The sequence below is a fragment of the Ranitomeya imitator genome, chromosome 2 (assembly GCF_032444005.1).
Source record: "Ranitomeya imitator isolate aRanImi1 chromosome 2, aRanImi1.pri, whole genome shotgun sequence".
Lineage (NCBI taxonomy): Eukaryota > Metazoa > Chordata > Amphibia > Anura > Dendrobatidae > Ranitomeya > Ranitomeya imitator.
The window spans coordinates 237,391,447-237,409,348 of record NC_091283.1 but is presented as its reverse complement, the minus strand read 5'-3'; positions in this window follow the sequence as shown (position 1 = coordinate 237,409,348).

Sequence of the window (17,902 nt, the reverse complement as noted above, 5' to 3'; positions counted from 1 at the left end):
GATTATTCCAGGTGGCTGCATATGTTCACTGGTTTTGCTACATTCTTTGGTAAAATGGCATGGGGTGCATCTCTGGGTCTGGATGATTGTTGAGAATGCTGGTCACCTGACTTGGGGTGAAGTCCACATAGTGTAATGGTGGTGCCTCTATCTGCCTCTGCATTCTTGGTGCCTGTGGGTTTCTTTTCCTAGTACTGGGCAGCATGTATGATGTTCCCTCTTCATCTTCATCAGAGGTATAGTTGTGATAGCGTGTCATACACGCTGGGGTCATACACTGGCTGATTTTTGGACTTAGAAGTTGCCTTTTTGTGTGAGGATGTCTCCCCCTTGCTGAAGCTGTGGTGGATTAGGCTTATAGTTCTATGTTGGTGTGAATGTAGGCAGCTCTGACCGGTGCTGAAGTTGTACATTATCAGCAGATGGTGATGTCAGTCCTCCCCCCTCTGCACCCAGGGCTGAGCTGTCTGCTGCCTAATGTGTTGGGGGGCTGCCTACTGCATTGTGTTTAGGGAGATTTTCACCTTTTTCCCCAATATCACAACTGGCAATGGTTGGACTGTGCCAGGGAAATAGAAGGGGTGCCTTGTGCTGTAAGCACCACATTGTTTGAATTGGGCGTTGGCCCAGCCGGCAATGAAGAAGAAGAAGAGTGTGAAACAGGAGGAGATATATGGGGCAGAGAAGAAGGAGGAGATGAAGAAGAAGACTGGGTTGATGAAAGGTGTATAGGAGGAGGAGGTGAGGAGTGAGAAAAAGGAACAGAAGGAAGAGAGGATGGGAGGTGTGGAGGAGAGAGAAAAGCAGATGAGAGGTGTGGAGAGGGATGTGGAAAAGGAAGAGCAAGAGGAGATAGGTATGCTGGGGGAGTGAAGAAGGAGGAGAGAAAGAGGGTGAGTGAAGGAGGAAAGAGGTGTGGAGAAGAAGAAGGAGAAGGAGGAGTAGAGGTGTAGAGGAGAGAGATAGAGAGAGAGCGAGAGAGAGAAAAGTGTGGAGAAAGAGGAGAGGAAAGGAGAGTGAGAAAAGGAGGAGAGAAAGAGTGACAGAGAAAAAGGAGCATAGAGAAGAGAATTCCTCCCCCCTCTGTGCAGTCTTAGAGGGCATGGTTGGAATAATGATGCCCTCTCCCTGTAGGGAGGGACGGGGAGCGCCACATACTGCGCAAAAACTCCCAATACCTTGGATTCTGTTGAGAGTAGACTGCACATGTCTAATATCTCCCGTCTTATACACATAAAAATCACTTCCTGATTTACTCACATATCTTTCTGTACAACCTAAGCGATGTAAGCTCTGCTGCTACTGTATACCATGTATTAGTATTCAGCAATTTAACATCAGCTACCTTCCCTTGTTTTCCTTTCTACATCATGCCATTCTGCAGCTTGAAGTCTGCCATTCTTATGAATTTCACTTTATACCTTCCAAAATTCTTCACATATTTAACACCTTCGTGTTCTGCCACTATCTGGGGGGCCATTTTCTCATCAGGAAGTAAAAGACCCTCCTGTTGCTTGGCCACTTTATTCCCCCTGGCAAAAACAAAAATGAAAAACAAACAAAAGGGAAAAAAAGCACAACAAAAAACTTAAAAAAAAAATGCTATATAAAAAAGAAACAAAAAACAAAAAGAAAAGAAAACCTTCAGAAAGTTGGTACAAGAAGTTGAAAAGAAAAGAAAACCATCAAAAACTTGGCACACAACCAAAAACTTAAAATTTTGATACAAAAGGAAACAGAGACAGAAAGGAAAACTTAAAAAAAAAACTTTAAAAAAAACTTTAAAATGTAAAAAGACAGAAGGAAAACCTTCAAAAGAGTAAAAAGTTAAAATGGCTTTTTTTTTCCTCTCTGCTCAAACGCAGTCAGACACACACACTTCCCCTTTCTTATGCTGCTGTATCGAAAGACGCTAAAATCATGTATCTGAAAACAAGTATGTCACAGCAAAAATGATAGATACCACATAGTTTCACTTCTTCAAAAATTGCTACACTGTAGCACTACTCAGAATGCAGAAACAGGAAACTGCAAAAACAGATGTGACAGTGTGATTTACAATGGATATATGTTTGCTAGCAGCGTGGAGAAGGAAAAAAAACTTCTCTATACAATTGTATGCTCTTAAAGCAGCAATACGTGACACGAACAAACCAGATACAGATGTCCGTGAGACCCGATATGCCCTCTTTATTATTCTGTGACACGTGCAGGTTGCTCTGAGAACAGATTACTGCCAATCGCACTGGGCAGACCTGTGCCCAGGCCGCCTGATTGAGAAACACAAGCGGGAAATCTACCACCCCGGTCCGGTCGTCCTAACCGGCTCGCCGACACTACGGGAATCTGCAGTAGCCCTCTAAGTTATCACTACCCGAGCCTGGAGCCTGGAACTACCTGTCCCTCCTATGCACGGGAATCCTGCAATAACTTATCAAGCGATTTGACCTCCTGCGGTCTGTTACCCAGCAACCACAAGCAAACAGTCACCGTTCCAACTGTCTCCCGGATCTACACAAACATGGAACACATACACGGCATACAGAAAAAAAACCTTGACTTATATCCCAGGGTTTGGATACGGGCTTGGACTTTTTACACTACCTGGGAATGCGGTGGTGACCACACCTGACAGGCAAGAGGTATAGACCCGGACTGGGCACAGGGGACTTTCAGGAAAGATGATAACATTTTCTTACCTTACTTATGGAGCTGCACAGTCTCCGTCTCGTGAACCAAGGCCGTGGCCAACACCTCCATCTCTCCGGTCAGCAGGGTCCCCGTGCGTTTCGTCCATGCCCCGCAAGCAGATGCCAGATGTTATGGAAATTTGGGTTTGGATAAATCTATCCCTGTGTGTGCTGCGGCCGTTCCCAATAAAACTGAGTATTTTGAGCACTCATCAAGAATGGACTGTACACCATTGTGACTGAAAAACATTCCATCAATACTGCTGATTTATTGTACATATATAGTTTTATAATCACATATAGAAAGGAGGTGGTTAGGGGTGGTTAGTTAATTACCATTTTGTCTAGCTCCTCTGTTATTTGTTATCTAAATATATATATGGAATATTGTGATTAATGCACATATGAATGCTGATTAAGCAACTAAAATGTAGCTCTCTGCATCTAGGACAAAGTTGAGACATCTGATCATCACTTAATACATCTGGTGCTGTTCCGCTTTTGCGTGGAAAACCCCATACAGTCTGTCTGGCTTATATCAGTTTAAGCCATTGATTATAATGTATATATTAGCTGTGAGTATATATGAATATACATGCAAGTGAGATCTACATAATATATATATTTCCATCACACCCCCATATATTAGTACTGTCCCCTATGTGCTCCCATATATTAGTAATATCACCTATGTGCTCCCATATATTAGTAATGTCACCTATGTGCCCTATATATTAGTAATGTCCCTATAGGTAGAAGATTACAGTGCGGGGAAGACGGGAAACCTTCATATAGACGACCGGTGGTGATGGAGTCAGTGACCGACTCTGGCCAAATATGTCTCTAGAGCCGTAGTAGAAGATGAAGATGTCGTCCTTATCATGAAGTAGTTATTTCTCATGTCGCGTGTAATGAATATCTCCTGCAGTATTGCTAATGCCAATTCCAGGGTCGGTAAATGAGACGAGAATTAGCGTTATGGAAGATGAGTCTATGAGAAACATATTCAGCTGCCGACTCCGAGGAGGAAACTGCTTGTAGTCTGTGGCCTAAATATATAGGTTTTATTAGTAGATGTAAAGAAGAAAATTAAATACTGTAAAATAATAAATCTCCTCATATGTTTCCCTTATTATCTCCAGTAATTGTATTACACAGGATTCTTATGATGTTACATCGGTTCGTCTTCTCATTCAGGTCTCTACAATATCGGATCCTCTCAGTGAAGATCTTCTACAAAACAAAATTTTTCTGATTTACCCATCAAAGATGGATATGGACAGAGACAAAGATGGCGGAGAGGATATTACACCTCACCCTAGAGATCCTTTTCCGGCTTACTGGAGAGGTGAGAAATTCTGATGACGTCACATTACATCATTCTTATCTATGGGAATAACAGATGGACAGAACTGGAGAGGTGAGGACTCTGTAAATGTCTGTAGTGAGATTTATTAATGTGTCTCTCCATTACCAGGATTACACAGTGGTGAAGAAGACCTCTAGTGATCGCTGTCAGGACCCTGTGTCTGAGGGATGGGGAAGACCCCTGAGCCCAATCATGGGGCCTCCATCTCACCGCCTGATCCATGAGGACATCAATGACCAGAAGATCCTAGAACTCATCTACAAGATGATTGAGCTGCTGACTGGAGAGGTGACACTGCTGGGAATGCTGGGACATTATACAGTAACGTTATGAAGGGATCGGGTGATGACGGTATCATTGTATGTGTCAGTTTCCTATAAGGTGTCAGGATGTCGCTGTCTATTTCTCCATGGAGGAGTGGGAGTATTTAGAAGGACACAGAGATCTGTACAAGAACGTCATAATGGAGGTTCCCCAGCCCCTCACATCTCCAGGTAATAGAGAGGACTAAATACACACGGCCTATAATTATCTGTATGTAAAGAATGAATTCACTCCCTGTATGTGTTTCCTCCAGATCTGACCAGTAAGAGGACAACACCAGAAAGATGTCACAGTCCTCTTCTTCTACAGGATTGCAAGCAAGAAGATCCCAATGCTCCTCAGGATCATCAGGTAGATGGAGAGAAGGTGTCAGGAGATCTCCCCTATGATGTGTAGATGCCGGTGAAGGTCTTGTGCTCAGTCTTGTTTTATCCATCAATATTATATGTTTTATTCTTGTGTAATGAGAGCGGTGGAGATGGCAGGATTAGAGCTGATCATAGATGTGACTTCTCCATCTGTCGGTGACTTTTACAGTATTTGTTTCAGGGTGAAGATCTGACCCATATTAATACTACAGAGACATATGTGAGGGGGGATGAGTGGTGTAAAGAGGAGATTCCCACATATGACTACCCAGGTGAGTAGTGACCACTAAATGCAGAGAAGTCACAGATTCTTCTCAGTTACCGGCTGTGGCTGCTTTATCGGTGGTGTAGTCCGGCCGTATTACCATGATCACCATTTTGCCTCTAGACCACAACATTCTCCTCCACCCAAAACTGTTCTAATGACTTTGATCATTGAAAGCCCTTTTCTATAGAACTTACAACCTGGTAGATCCACCTCCCTCCTGGGTTTAGGAGACACTGTTACCTGTCCAGATCTGTGAACTATAAAGCCAAATGACAGCGTACGTAGAATGTGCTGACAAGATAGAAAATCACTTGAAGAAAAGTATTATGATGGGCCTGTAAGAGAAAGCGGAGGGTAATGATGCTGTTGGCTTCCAAGAACCCTGAGATCTTATCGGATGAATCTCCCTTCTCTCCCTTCTGTGCTGCTGAATGTGATCATATGGTCCCTACAAGACCAGGTCCAGTCTTTCTGGCCAAACTTCACTTTTATGATCGACAACATTAAATGTGCAGTGAGGCCAAGTGTGAATTTCTGGACAATAACAGAGTTTCCCTTTATCCTGATTTTACATTTTGTATTAAAACCGACTAAATTCCAGGAGGATTATGATAATCTACATAAAACACATCACACCAGTGCCATGATATATCTCTGAGCTGTGCGTGGCTGATGGCTGTAATATACATTTATTCCCGCCTGCAGGAGATGTGTTGGCTCCAGCCCTGGATTCATGGATTCTCTCCACCTCATAAATTACACTGTTTTTCATCCTAAGAATTTCAGATTACTGCACAATCTCTCCTGAAATGGGGAGCAATATTATTTTCTCTAATCTTCTGGTCGGGATTCATAGTAGCTCCAATGGTCCACCATAAATGAATGCAACTCTGGTTTACTGTAGTTTAGTCTGTATTTATAGTTTTCAGTTAGAGATTCTCACGCTCTGGGGTGGGCTGTGGGTGGAGCTTTGTGTTGCTCTGGGGTGGTGTGGGCAGGGCTTTGTGTAGCTCTGGGGTGGGCGTGGCTTTGTGGTGCTCTGGGCGGGTCTATGGGCGGGGCTTAATGTGGTGCTCTGATTACATATTCATCTGTATTGGCTTATGACAGGTCGCTGATCCCTCACTGACCTGTCCTCCATTTTTACATAATGCATATAATAGCATTGCTATTAATGTTGATAATGCCTATAAAAAATTCACAGTACAGGAATACTAATGGAGCAAATTAGCGTAGGTAGGGGCATAAGGACTGCCCATGGCTGTGCCCCTGAGCTGGTGGTAGAATTTCCCGTCAATTAAAAATAGTTGTGTGTCAATATGAAATGAATGAGTTGACTTAGGAACCGATTATGTTCCATAAACTGAACACCCCTGGATTTCAGGCTGGATCGGCCTCAGGATGGGGATCCCTAAAGGCCAGTTGAATATGTGTGTTTGTTGTGAGTGCAAGTCGTTCATTAAATACCCCTACCCTATTGTATGACTGTTCGCGGTACCGCGATCCTGTGACGCAACAGGATCGCTTCCTTCACGTTGGGTGAAGTTTAACCCACGCGAGTATACTTATGAGTACCGCCATATAGTCCGTCATTACTCAGCAGCAGGTTCCATCTCTGCACGGTGGACCCCGGGCTACGAACGCACCGTACACTATCAGTCTTATGATTTGGTGCGTTCCGCTAGCCCTAACATTACACTAGCGCCAGGGTCTGGCTAGTGATGACGGACAAACAGCAATCCCTGCTGTATATACAGCAGCTGGAGGGTAGGTTGGCGGCTCTCGAGAGCGCAACCCCAGCTGTGGATGTTACCGCAGTTGCTGTACAGGCTGCCAGCGTGGCTGCAGCAACTTTGTCCATTGCCACCCCTGTTCCGACATTTTCTCGTCTCCCGCTGCCAGAAAATTTTTCTGGTAATAGCAAATTTTGTAGGGGATTCGTGAGTCAGTGCTCTATTCATCTCGAGCTTCTGGCTGCACGTTTCCCCACAGAGCGGGCTAAGGTGGGATTTATTGTGTCTCTATTGTCGGACAGGGCGTTGGAATGGGCTACGCCGCTGTGGGAGCGTGGCGATCATGTGGTGCAGAGTGCTCCTCTGTTTTTGAGCACTTTAAAACAGGTCTTTTTAGGACCTCAAGTCACCCATGACACTGCGCTCCAACTGCTGGCATTAACTCAGGGTGAGTCCTTGGTCAGTCATTTTGCCGTCCAATTCCGCACTTTAGCATCTGAGCTGGAATGGTCGGATAAAGCTCTTATCCCCATATTTTGGAGGGGCTTGGCTGACCATGTAAAGGACGCTCTGGCCACTAGGGAGATTCCTGCCACACTGGAGGAGTTAATAACAGTCTCCACTCGAATTGACCTCCGTTTTAACGAGCGGAGGTTAGAGCGAGCCCAGTGTAGGCAGAGGTTTCGGCTGGCTCCTACTTTCGCCAAACCTCTGGAATCTCCGGTCCTGGTTCCTGAGCCACATGAGGCCAGGGAAGTGTCACAAGCGGGACCTAAGTCCCGGACCGCTTGTGCACTCAGGGTCTGTCATGTTTGACAGCAGTCTGGACATTTAGCCACCAGATGCCCTCAGCGGTCGAGGAAACGTCAGCGTCTAGTAGTCGTAGGTGGAGGTACACTAGACACGGTGACGTTTGCCTCTAAATTGTCCTTTAAGGGGACAATTACTTTAGGCTCATTCTCCCACTCGGTAGAGCTCTGCGTGGATTCTGGGGCGGAGGGCGATTTTATGTCTTCTGCCTTCGCCCAACGCCACGCAATACCTCTGGTTATGCTAGCTCAACCTGTAACGGTACGAGTGGTGAATGGGTCGACTCTGCCCTCACAGATAACTCACCAGACCATCCCTTTTACTCTGTCCATGTCGCCATCTCATCAGGAGATTATTTCTCTGCTCGTCATTCCAGAGGGAATTGATGAAGTCCTGTTGGGAATACCTTGGCTACGGTACCACTCTCCTCATATCGAGTGGTCCTCAGGCAGAATTCTGGGATGGGGTGAATCTTGTGAGGGTAGGTGTCAGAGGGAGTGCGTTCAGGTAGCTACAACTGAGGCACCCACAGATCTTTCCTCTCTCCCCAAGCAGTATTGGTCGTATGCAGACGTATTCTCCAAAAAGGCGGCGGAGACCCTTCCGCCCCATCGCCCCTATGACTGTCCTATTGACCTCTTGCCTGGTGCTGAGCCTCCCCGGGGTCGAGTCTATCCGCTATCTCTCCCGGAGACGGAGGCAATGTCACAGTACATCCAGGAAAATCTGGCAAGAGGGTTCATCAGGAAGTCAGTGTCACCTGCTGGGGCAGGGTTCTTCTTCGTGCAGAAGAAGAGTGGGGAATTGCGTCCATGCATAGACTACAGGGGTCTTAACGCCATCACCGTTAAGAATAAATACCCTTTGCCTTTGATATCTGAACTGTTTGATAGGCTTCGGGGAGCAAGGGTATTTACTAAATTAGATCTGCGGGGTGCTTACAACCTGATTCGCATCCGTGAGGGGGACGAATGGAAGACGGCTTTTAACACCAGGGATGGGCACTATGAATATCTGGTGATGCCCTTTGGGCTCTGTAATGCCCCAGCCGTTTTCCAAGACTTTGTGAACGATATCTTCCGGGATATGCTTTCCACCTCGGTCGTAGTCTATCTGGATGATATTCTCATCTACTCTCCAGATATTGACTCCCACCGGAGAGATGTTTGCAAAGTCTTCGAACTCCTACGGGCAAACTCCCTCTATGCCAAGTTGGAGAAGTGTATGTTTGAGCAGGAGTCCTTACCTTTCCTAGGCTACATCATCTCAGCCCAGGGATTGGCTATGGATCCTGCCAAACTACAGGCTGTGATGGACTGGCAGGAACCCCATTCTCTTAAAGCGGTGCAGCGCTTTATGGGGTTCATCAATTATTATCGCCAGTTCATCCCGCATTTCTCAACTTTGGTAGCTCCCTTGGTTGCCCTCACCAAGAAGGGGGCGAATCCCAAATTGTGGTCTGAGGAGGTCTCCAAGGCTTTTATCTCTATAAAGTCACACTTCGCTAGCGCTCCCATTCTTCATCGCCCCGATGTTGATAAGCCATTTATCATGGAGGTGGATGCCTCTTCTGTTGGTGCTGGAGCAGTCCTCTTCCAAAAGGATGCTCAAGGTCGGAAGCATCCTTGCTTCTTTTTCTCCAAGACCTTCGCACCAGCAGAGAGGAATTATTCCATCGGGGACAGGGAGTTGCTAGCCATGAAGTTGGCTTTCTCGGAGTGGAGACATCTCTTGGAGGGAGCACGTTTTCCCTTCCAAGTCTTCACAGATCACAAAAATTTGGTGTATCTGCAGACAGCTCAGCGGTTGAATTCTCGCCAGGCCAGATGGTCCTTGTTCTTCTCCCGGTTTCATTTCACCCTCCATTTCCTTTCTGGGGAGAAGAACATTCGGGCCGACGCTCTCTCTCGCTCCGTTGTGTCATCTGCGGAGGAGGAGGAGGAGCCTCGGCTTATTGTCCCCACCGAGAGTTTGAGAACCATGGCCCCGGTTTCGCTGGAGTCTGTGCCCCCGGGCAAGACTTTTGTTCCATCTAGTTTGCGACCGGAGGTTCTCTCTTGGGCGCACTCGTCCAGGGTGGGTGGACATTTTGGTACTAAAAGGACATCAGAGTTACTGGCGAGGACATACTGGTGGCCGCATATGGCTTGTGATGTCGCGGAGTACGTTCGGGCGTGTGTCTCTTGCGCCAGGAACAAGACTCCTCGGCAACGGCCAGCTGGTTTGCTATATCCTCTGCCCGTGGCTGACAGGCCCTGGGAGATGGTCGGGATGGACTTTGTGGTTGGCTTACCCAAGTCTCGTAATTGCACCATTATCTGGGTGATCACCGATCATTTTTCCAAAATGGTGCATTTGGTGCCTCTTCCACGGCTACCATCTGCACGGGCGTTGGCTGTCTTGTTTATCAAGCATATCTTTCGCTTACACGGTATGTCAGACAAAATTGTTAGTGACTGGGGTCCCCAGTTTGCGTCTCGATTCTGGAGGGAGCTATGTCGTCTACTCAGTATTGAGTTAAATCTCTCTTCGGCATATCATCCCGAGACGAACGGGTTGGTAGAAAGGGCCAACCAGACCTTGGTCACATATCTGCGACATTTTGTTTCTGCCAGACAGGATGACTGGGCATCCTTGCTACCGTGGGCAGAGTTTGCACTTAACAATGCCGTAGCCGACTCCACCGGTCAGACTCCATTCCTCTTAAATTACGGCCAGCATCCGCGTGTTCCGGTGCCCATGCCTGTGTCTTCCGCTGATCCCAGGGTGGCAGACTGGGCTGTGGAGGCACGGGACATTTGGGATCGCACGCAGGATGCCATTCGGGCCTCCAAGGAGAGAATGAGGTCCTCCGCCAATGTTCATCGGCGCCCCGCTCCGACTTTTGCCCCTGGCGACTTGGTGTGGCTCTCCGCCCGTAACATCAGGCTGCGAGTTGAGTCCACTAAGTTTGCTCCTCGCTACTTGGGTCCCTTCAAGGTTCTCGAACAGGTTAATTCTGTGGTCTACCGCCTGGCTCTTCCTCCACGCTTGGGTATCACCGACACCTTTCATGTGTCCCTCTTGAAACCCGTATACATGTCCCGGTTTTCCGAGTCATCTGCCGGGACATCGGGTTCGTCTACGGACGATTACGAGGTGAACGCTATTTTGGGGTGCAAGGTGGTACGCGGCAAAAAGTTTTATTTGGTGGATTGGAAGGGTTATGGTCCAGAGGACAGGTCTTGGGAGCCTGCTGAAAACATTCGGGCCCCACAGCTCATTGCTGCCTTCGAGCGTAGCGAGGCCCAAGGAGGGGGGGGGCCATAGGAGGGGGGGTAATGTTAGGAGTCGAGTTTCCTCTGCTGCACAGGGGGAATCTCGATCCGTCTCCGCTGCGGTCTCCCATTCTCCTCCAGCCGCAGTGGAGTCTGCTCAGCAGGGACGTCGCTCCCAGTGTCTTGCTCGCTCTCACTCTGTACAGAGAGTTGCTGCTGCTTCTTCAGCTCCTGCCATTAAAGTCAGTGCTGGTCAGCGGCGAGCGGACTTCCCTGGGACTAAGTCCTTGTTTGCGCACACTGAGCATGCCCAGAGCAAGATCTCCCGTTGGAGATCGAGGGTCATGTGCTCTGGCTCTGCAGCGCATTCCATTGGTCCTCTTGGCAGGCCCTGGAAGGGCAAAGTTTCTGTAACCACTTCCTGTCCTGCAATTATATAAACTGCGCATGACCGCACGGCCATGCGCCAGTGTACAATTGAATATGTGTGTTTGTTGTGAGTGCAAGTCGTTCATTAAATACCCCTACCCTATTGTATGACTGTTCGCGTATGGAGTATGGCTGCTATCTAGCACCCGACAAATCACTCAACGTGTCACACACGTATCAGCGTCTATTGCTGTGACCGCCAGTGCGGCGCCACGCGCCAGTAGTGCGCTTCCTGACCCACGTCTGGGTGCTTAGTGGTGCCTGCCAGCACGGCACAGTTCGCACTTCGGTGCTCTAATTATAAGAGTTGCCTAACACACCCTGTTGCGGTGTTGTGCCAGCAAGTGGTCTAATCGGACTTCAATCCTAGTTGGGGTTAAGTTCGCTGACTGCTTGCTCGCCTTCTATGTGCGGTAACAACAACAGCAACAGGATCGCTTCCTTCACGTTGGGTGAAGTTTAACCCACGCGAGTATACTTATGAGTACCGCCATATAGTCCGTCATTACTCAGCAGCAGGTTCCATCTCTGCACGGTGGACCCCGGGCTACGAACGCACCGTACACTATCAGTCTTATCATTTGGTGCGTTCCGCTAGCCCTAACAGACGTGGTCACTTTATGTGGTGATAACTTTGGAATTATTCACAAAGGATAATAGAAAACAAATGGATCTTACACATTATTTTCCAGCTTCTCACAATACCCTACATACTATTGTACACTACTCTCTGGGCACATGGCAGTGTTCAGAAGGGAAGGAGCGCCATTTAGCTGTTTGACTGCAGATCTAGCTGGAATAGTTTGCAGACACAATGTATTGGGAGCAATGTTCGTGGTCAACTGGCAGCTCAAAAGATCTCCACCATGAACATGCTTGGCACTATCTTCTCTGCTTTCCATATCCCAAAGATTGCCTTGCTCATCTCTCTTTAACACCATTTCATGGATCTGGACTTACACTGGGACCCCTGGACTTGGACCATGGCGTTACCTGCTATTCTGTGGTATTAGATGGCAAGAAGAATAGTCAGGTAGCTGGGTCAGAACCAGAAGGATAGAATACAGAATCTGAAGACACAAGAGTAGTCAGTAAACGGGCCACGGTCACACAGTAAACAAATACACAAGCTGCAAGCTGAGCACAGAGGACTGAACCAGAGGAGAACAACGCTGTTTCTGGCAGATTCCGGCCATGTGCTTTGAGCTTTAGTAGGGTGTGGTACTTTCCAATTGGCTGAAGTAGGGAGCAGATTACTGCAGCTGGACAGCAGGAACAGATTCCAGATGAGATTGGACACACCATATGCAGAAGCAGGGCCGGCGTCAGCACCCGTCGCACCCAGGTAAGTGCCGGGGCCCTGAGCAGGCGGGGGGACAACTTGCTGTTAGGGACACCGGCGCACTATGGACCAGTGTCTGTGCCTGTACCTGCTACTGGGCCCACCACCTGTTCTGAGCCCCGACACTTGCAATTCTTACCTCTCTCATCTCCATCGCTGCAGCGTCTTCAGCGTCTCTTGATTTTGACATTCAGCTCACAGGGCACGATGACGTCACATCGGTGCCCGCTCTACCTGAGGAGTCACAGTGCAGAGAGCCGGAAGCAAGCGATGCTGAGGAGTTCAGAGCAGTGGCCAACGATGAGAGGTGAGTATTTTATTTTTTATTTTTTTGATGTTTGGAGCACATGTATAGGTCCATCATAAATGTAGCATTATATGGGGCCTATCATATTGAACATAATATACGGGGCCCATTATACACTGGAGCATCATATATTGGGCCCATCATACAGTATATGGAACATTATATGTGAGTCTGATTATACACTGGAGCATCATATATGGGATCCATTATATATGGAACATCATATGGGCCGATCATACAATGGAGCATCATATATGGGGCTGATTATATATGGAGCATTATATGAAGCTTATCATGGAGCATAATATGGGGCCCATTGTATATGAAGTATTATATGGGGACTATTCTGTATGGAGCATTATATAGGGCCCATTCAGTATGGAACAATATATGGGGCCCATCATATACTGTATGGAGCATTATATGGGACTCATTATACTGTATGGAGCAATATATGGGGCCCATTCTATACAGTATGGAACATTATATGGGACCCATTATGAATGGAACTATATGGGGCTCATTATTCTTTATGGAGCATTATATGTTGCCCATTATACAGTATGGAGCAATGTATGGGGCCTATAGTACTATATGGAGCAATATATGGTGCTCATTATTCTGTATGGAGCCATATATGGGACTCATTATTCTGTACTAGATGGTGGCCCGATTCTAACGCATCGGGTATTCTAGAATATGCATGTCCACATAGTATATTGCACAGCCCACGTAGTATATTACCCAGTCACGTAGTATATTGCCCAGCTACGTAGTATATTGCCCAGCCACGTAGTATATTGCCCAGCCACGTAGTATATTGCCCAGCCACGTAGTATATTGCCCAGTCACGTAGTATATTGCCCAGTCACGTAATATATTGCCAGCTCCGTAGTATATTGCCCAGCCACGTAGTATATTGCCCAGCCACGTAGTATATTGCACAGCCACGTAGTATATTGCCCAGTCACGTAGTATATTGCCCAGTCACGTAGTATATTGCCCAGCCACATAGTATATTGCCCAGCCACGTAGTATATTGCACAGCACACGTAGTATATTGCCCAGTCACGTAGTATATTGCCCAGCCACGTAGTATATTGCCCAGCCACGTAGTATATTGCCCAGCTACGTAGTATATTGCCCAGCCACGTAGTATATTGCCCAGCCATGTAGTATATTGCCCAGCTACGTAGTATATTGCCCAGTCACGTAGTATATTGCCCAGTCACGTAATATATTGCCCAGCTCCGTAGTATATTGCCCAGCCACGTAGTATATTGCCCAGCCACGTAGTATATTGCCCAGCCACGTAGTATATTGCCCAGCCACGTAGTATATTGCACAGCCACGTAGTATATTGCCCAGTCACGTAGTATATTGCCCAGTCACGTAGTATATTGCCCAGCTACATAGTATATTGCCCAGCCACGTAGTATATTGCACAGCACACGTAGTATATTGCCCAGTCACGTAGTATATTGCTCAGCCACGTAGTATATTGCCCAGCCACGTAGTATATTGCCCAGCCACGTAGTATATTGCCCAGCCACGTAGTATATTGCCCAGCAATGTAGTATATTGCCCAGCTACGTAGTATATTGCCTAGTCACGTAGTATATTGCCCAGCTACATAGTATATTGCCCAGCCACGTAGTATATTGCCCAGCTACGTAATATATTGCCCAGTTACGTAGTATATTGCCCAGTCACGTAGTATATTGCCCAGCCACGTAGTATATTGCCCAGCCACGTAGTATATTGCCCAGCTACATAGTATATTGCCCAGTCACATAGTATATTGCCCAGCTACATAGTATATTGCCCAGCCACGTAGTATATTGCCCAGTCACGTAGTATATTTCACAGCGACATAGTATACAGCACAGAGCCACATAGTATACAGCACAGACACGTAGTATATTGCCCAGCCATGTAGTATATTGCCCAGCTACATAATATATTGCCCAGCCACGTAGTATATTGCCCAGTCACGTAGTATATTGCCCAGCTCCGTAGTATATTGCCCAGCGACGTAGTATACAGCACAGAGCCACGTAGTATACAACACAGAGCCAAGTAGTATATTGCCCAGTCACGTAGTATATTGTCTGATCACGTAGTATATAACACAGCCCACACAGTATATAACAGTGGTCACGTAATATCTAGCACAGCCCACATAGTATATAACACTGCCTATGTAGTATACAGCACAGAGCCACGCGGTATCTAACACAGCCTACGTAGTATACAGCAGTGTGGGCACCATATCCCTGTTAAAAAAGTAATTAAAATAAAAAATAGTTATATACTCACCCGCCGGGATCCAGCGAAGCTCCGGCGATACACGCACGGCAGCCGCCATCTTCCGTTCCCAGGATGCATTGCGAAATTACCCAGATGACTTAGCGGTCTCGCGAGACCGCTAAGTCTTCTGGGTAATTTCGCAATGCCTCGCAGGGAACGGAAGCTGGCGGCAGGCGCGAGCAGCTCGGCGGACTACGGAGGGTGAGTATAGCAGTTTTTTTTTTTTTTTTAACATTACATTTTTTTACTAGTGATGCCGCATTGGCAGCATCAATAGTAAAAAGTTGGGGACACACAGGGTTAATAGCGGCGGTAACTGAGTGCGTTACCCGCAGCATAATGCAATCCGTTACTGCCGGCATTAACCCTGTGTGAGCGGTGATCGGAGGGGAGTATGCGGGCGCCGGGCAGTGACTGCGGGGAGTAAGGAGCTGCCATTTTCTTCCCGACTGTGCCCGTCGCTGATTGGTCGTGGCTGTTTTGCCGCGACCAGTCAGCGACTTGGATTTCCATGACAGACAGAGGCCGCGACCAATGAATATCATTGACAGACAGACAGACGGAAGTGACCCTTAGACAATTATATAGTAGATGGAGCCATATATGTGTCTCATTATTCTGTATGGAGCACTATGTGATGCCAATAATACTGTTTGGAGAAATATATGGAGCACTATGTGGTGCCCGTAATACTGAATGGAGCAATATATGGGGCTTATTAATCTGTATTGAGCACTATGTGGTGCCCATAACATTATATGGGGGACTGTACTGTCTGGTTTCTGACCTATTGAATAATTTACAACAGACATCACTCATGTAATGTAAGAAGTAAGTGAAATCTTTGGCATTGTACTATACCTATGTTTCTGTGCCGTATCTGTTCATCACGAATTGCGGTATGTGTTAAATCGGCCACTGAGACTCTTTCGTCCTGGGGCCCACGAGAACCTAGAACCGGCCCTGTGCAGAAGCCATAATATGACTAAATGACTGAAAATCAGAATATTCAAAATCCTCATAAAGTGATTCCATTTTATAAATTAATTCACTGAGGGTTATAATCTATACATATGTGGTCAAAAATATTGGTACCCCTCGTGTAATGACAGAAAAAAACACAATGGTCGCCGAACTTGAATCTGACAAAAGTAATAAGAATAAAAGATCGATGAAAATGAACAAATGAAAGTCAGACATTGCTTTTCATCCATGCTTCCACAGAATTTTTCAAAAAATAAAACTCATGAAATATGCCTGGACAGAAATGATGGTACCCCTGAAAATAATGTGACAAATGGACATGTTAAATCGCGGTGTGTCCACTAACTAGCATCACAGGTGTCTACAATCTTGTAATCAGTGAGTGGCCTGTATATAGGGCTACAGATACTCATTGTGCTGTTTGGTGACATGGTGTGTATCACACTCAACATGGACCGGAGGAAGCGAAGGAAAGAGTTGTCTGAGGAGATTAGAAAGAAAATTATAGACAAATATGTTAAAGGTAAAAGTTATATGACCATCTCCAAGCAGCTTGATGTTCCTGTGACTACAGTCGCACATATTATTCAGAAATGTAAGATCCATGGGGCTGTAGCCGACCTCCCTGGACGTGGCCGCAGGAGGAAAATTGATGACAAATCAAAGAGACGGATAATACGAATACAAAAGAGACCAGAAAAACTTCTAAACAGATTAAAGGTGAACTCAAGCTCAAGGAACATCAGTGTCAGATGGCACCATATGTCGTTGTATGAGCCAAAGTGGACTTCAAGGGAGACGACCAAGGAGGACACCATTGTTGAAGAAAATCATAAAAAAGCCAGACTGCAGTTTGCCAAACTGCATGTTGACAAGCCACAAAGCTTCTGGGAGAATGTCCTATGGACAGATGAGATAAAAATGGAACTTTTTGGCAAGGCACATCAGCTCTATGTTCACAGATGGAAAAATAAAGCATATCAAGAAAAGAACACTGTCCCTACTGTGAAACATGGAGGAGGCTCTGTTATGTTCTGGGGCTGCTTTGCTGCATCTGGCACAGGGGGTCTAGAATCTGTGCAGTGTACAATGAAATCCTAAGACTATCAAGGGATTCTAGAGAGAAATGTGCTGCCCAGTGTCAGTGTCAGAAATCTTGGTGTCAGTAGCAGGTTATGGGTCTTGCAACAGGATAATGACCAAAAACACACAGCTAAAAACACCCAAGAATGTCTAAGAGGAAAACATTGGAATATTCTGAAGTGGCCTTCTATGAGCCCTGACCTAAATCCTATTGAGCATCTTTGGAAAGAGCTGAAACATGCCGTCTGGAAAAGGCTACCTTCAGTCATGAGACAACTGGAGCAGTTTGCTCTTAAGGAGTGGGCCAAAATACCTGTCGAGAGGTGCAGAAGTCTCATTGACAGTTACAGGAATCGTTTGATTGCAGTGATTGCCTCAAAAGGTTGTGCAGCAAAATATTAACCCTTTCGCGCCAGAGCCTGTTTTTGCATCTGTGACAGGGCCATTTTTTCAATTCTGACCAGTGTCACTTTATGAGGTCATAACTCTAACGCTTCAACGAATCCTGGTTATTCTGAGAAACTTTTCTTGTGACATATTGCACTATATGATAGTGGTAAAATTTCTCTGATATAACTTTTGTTTATTTGTTAAAAAATTCGAAATTTGGCAAAAATTTAGAAAATTT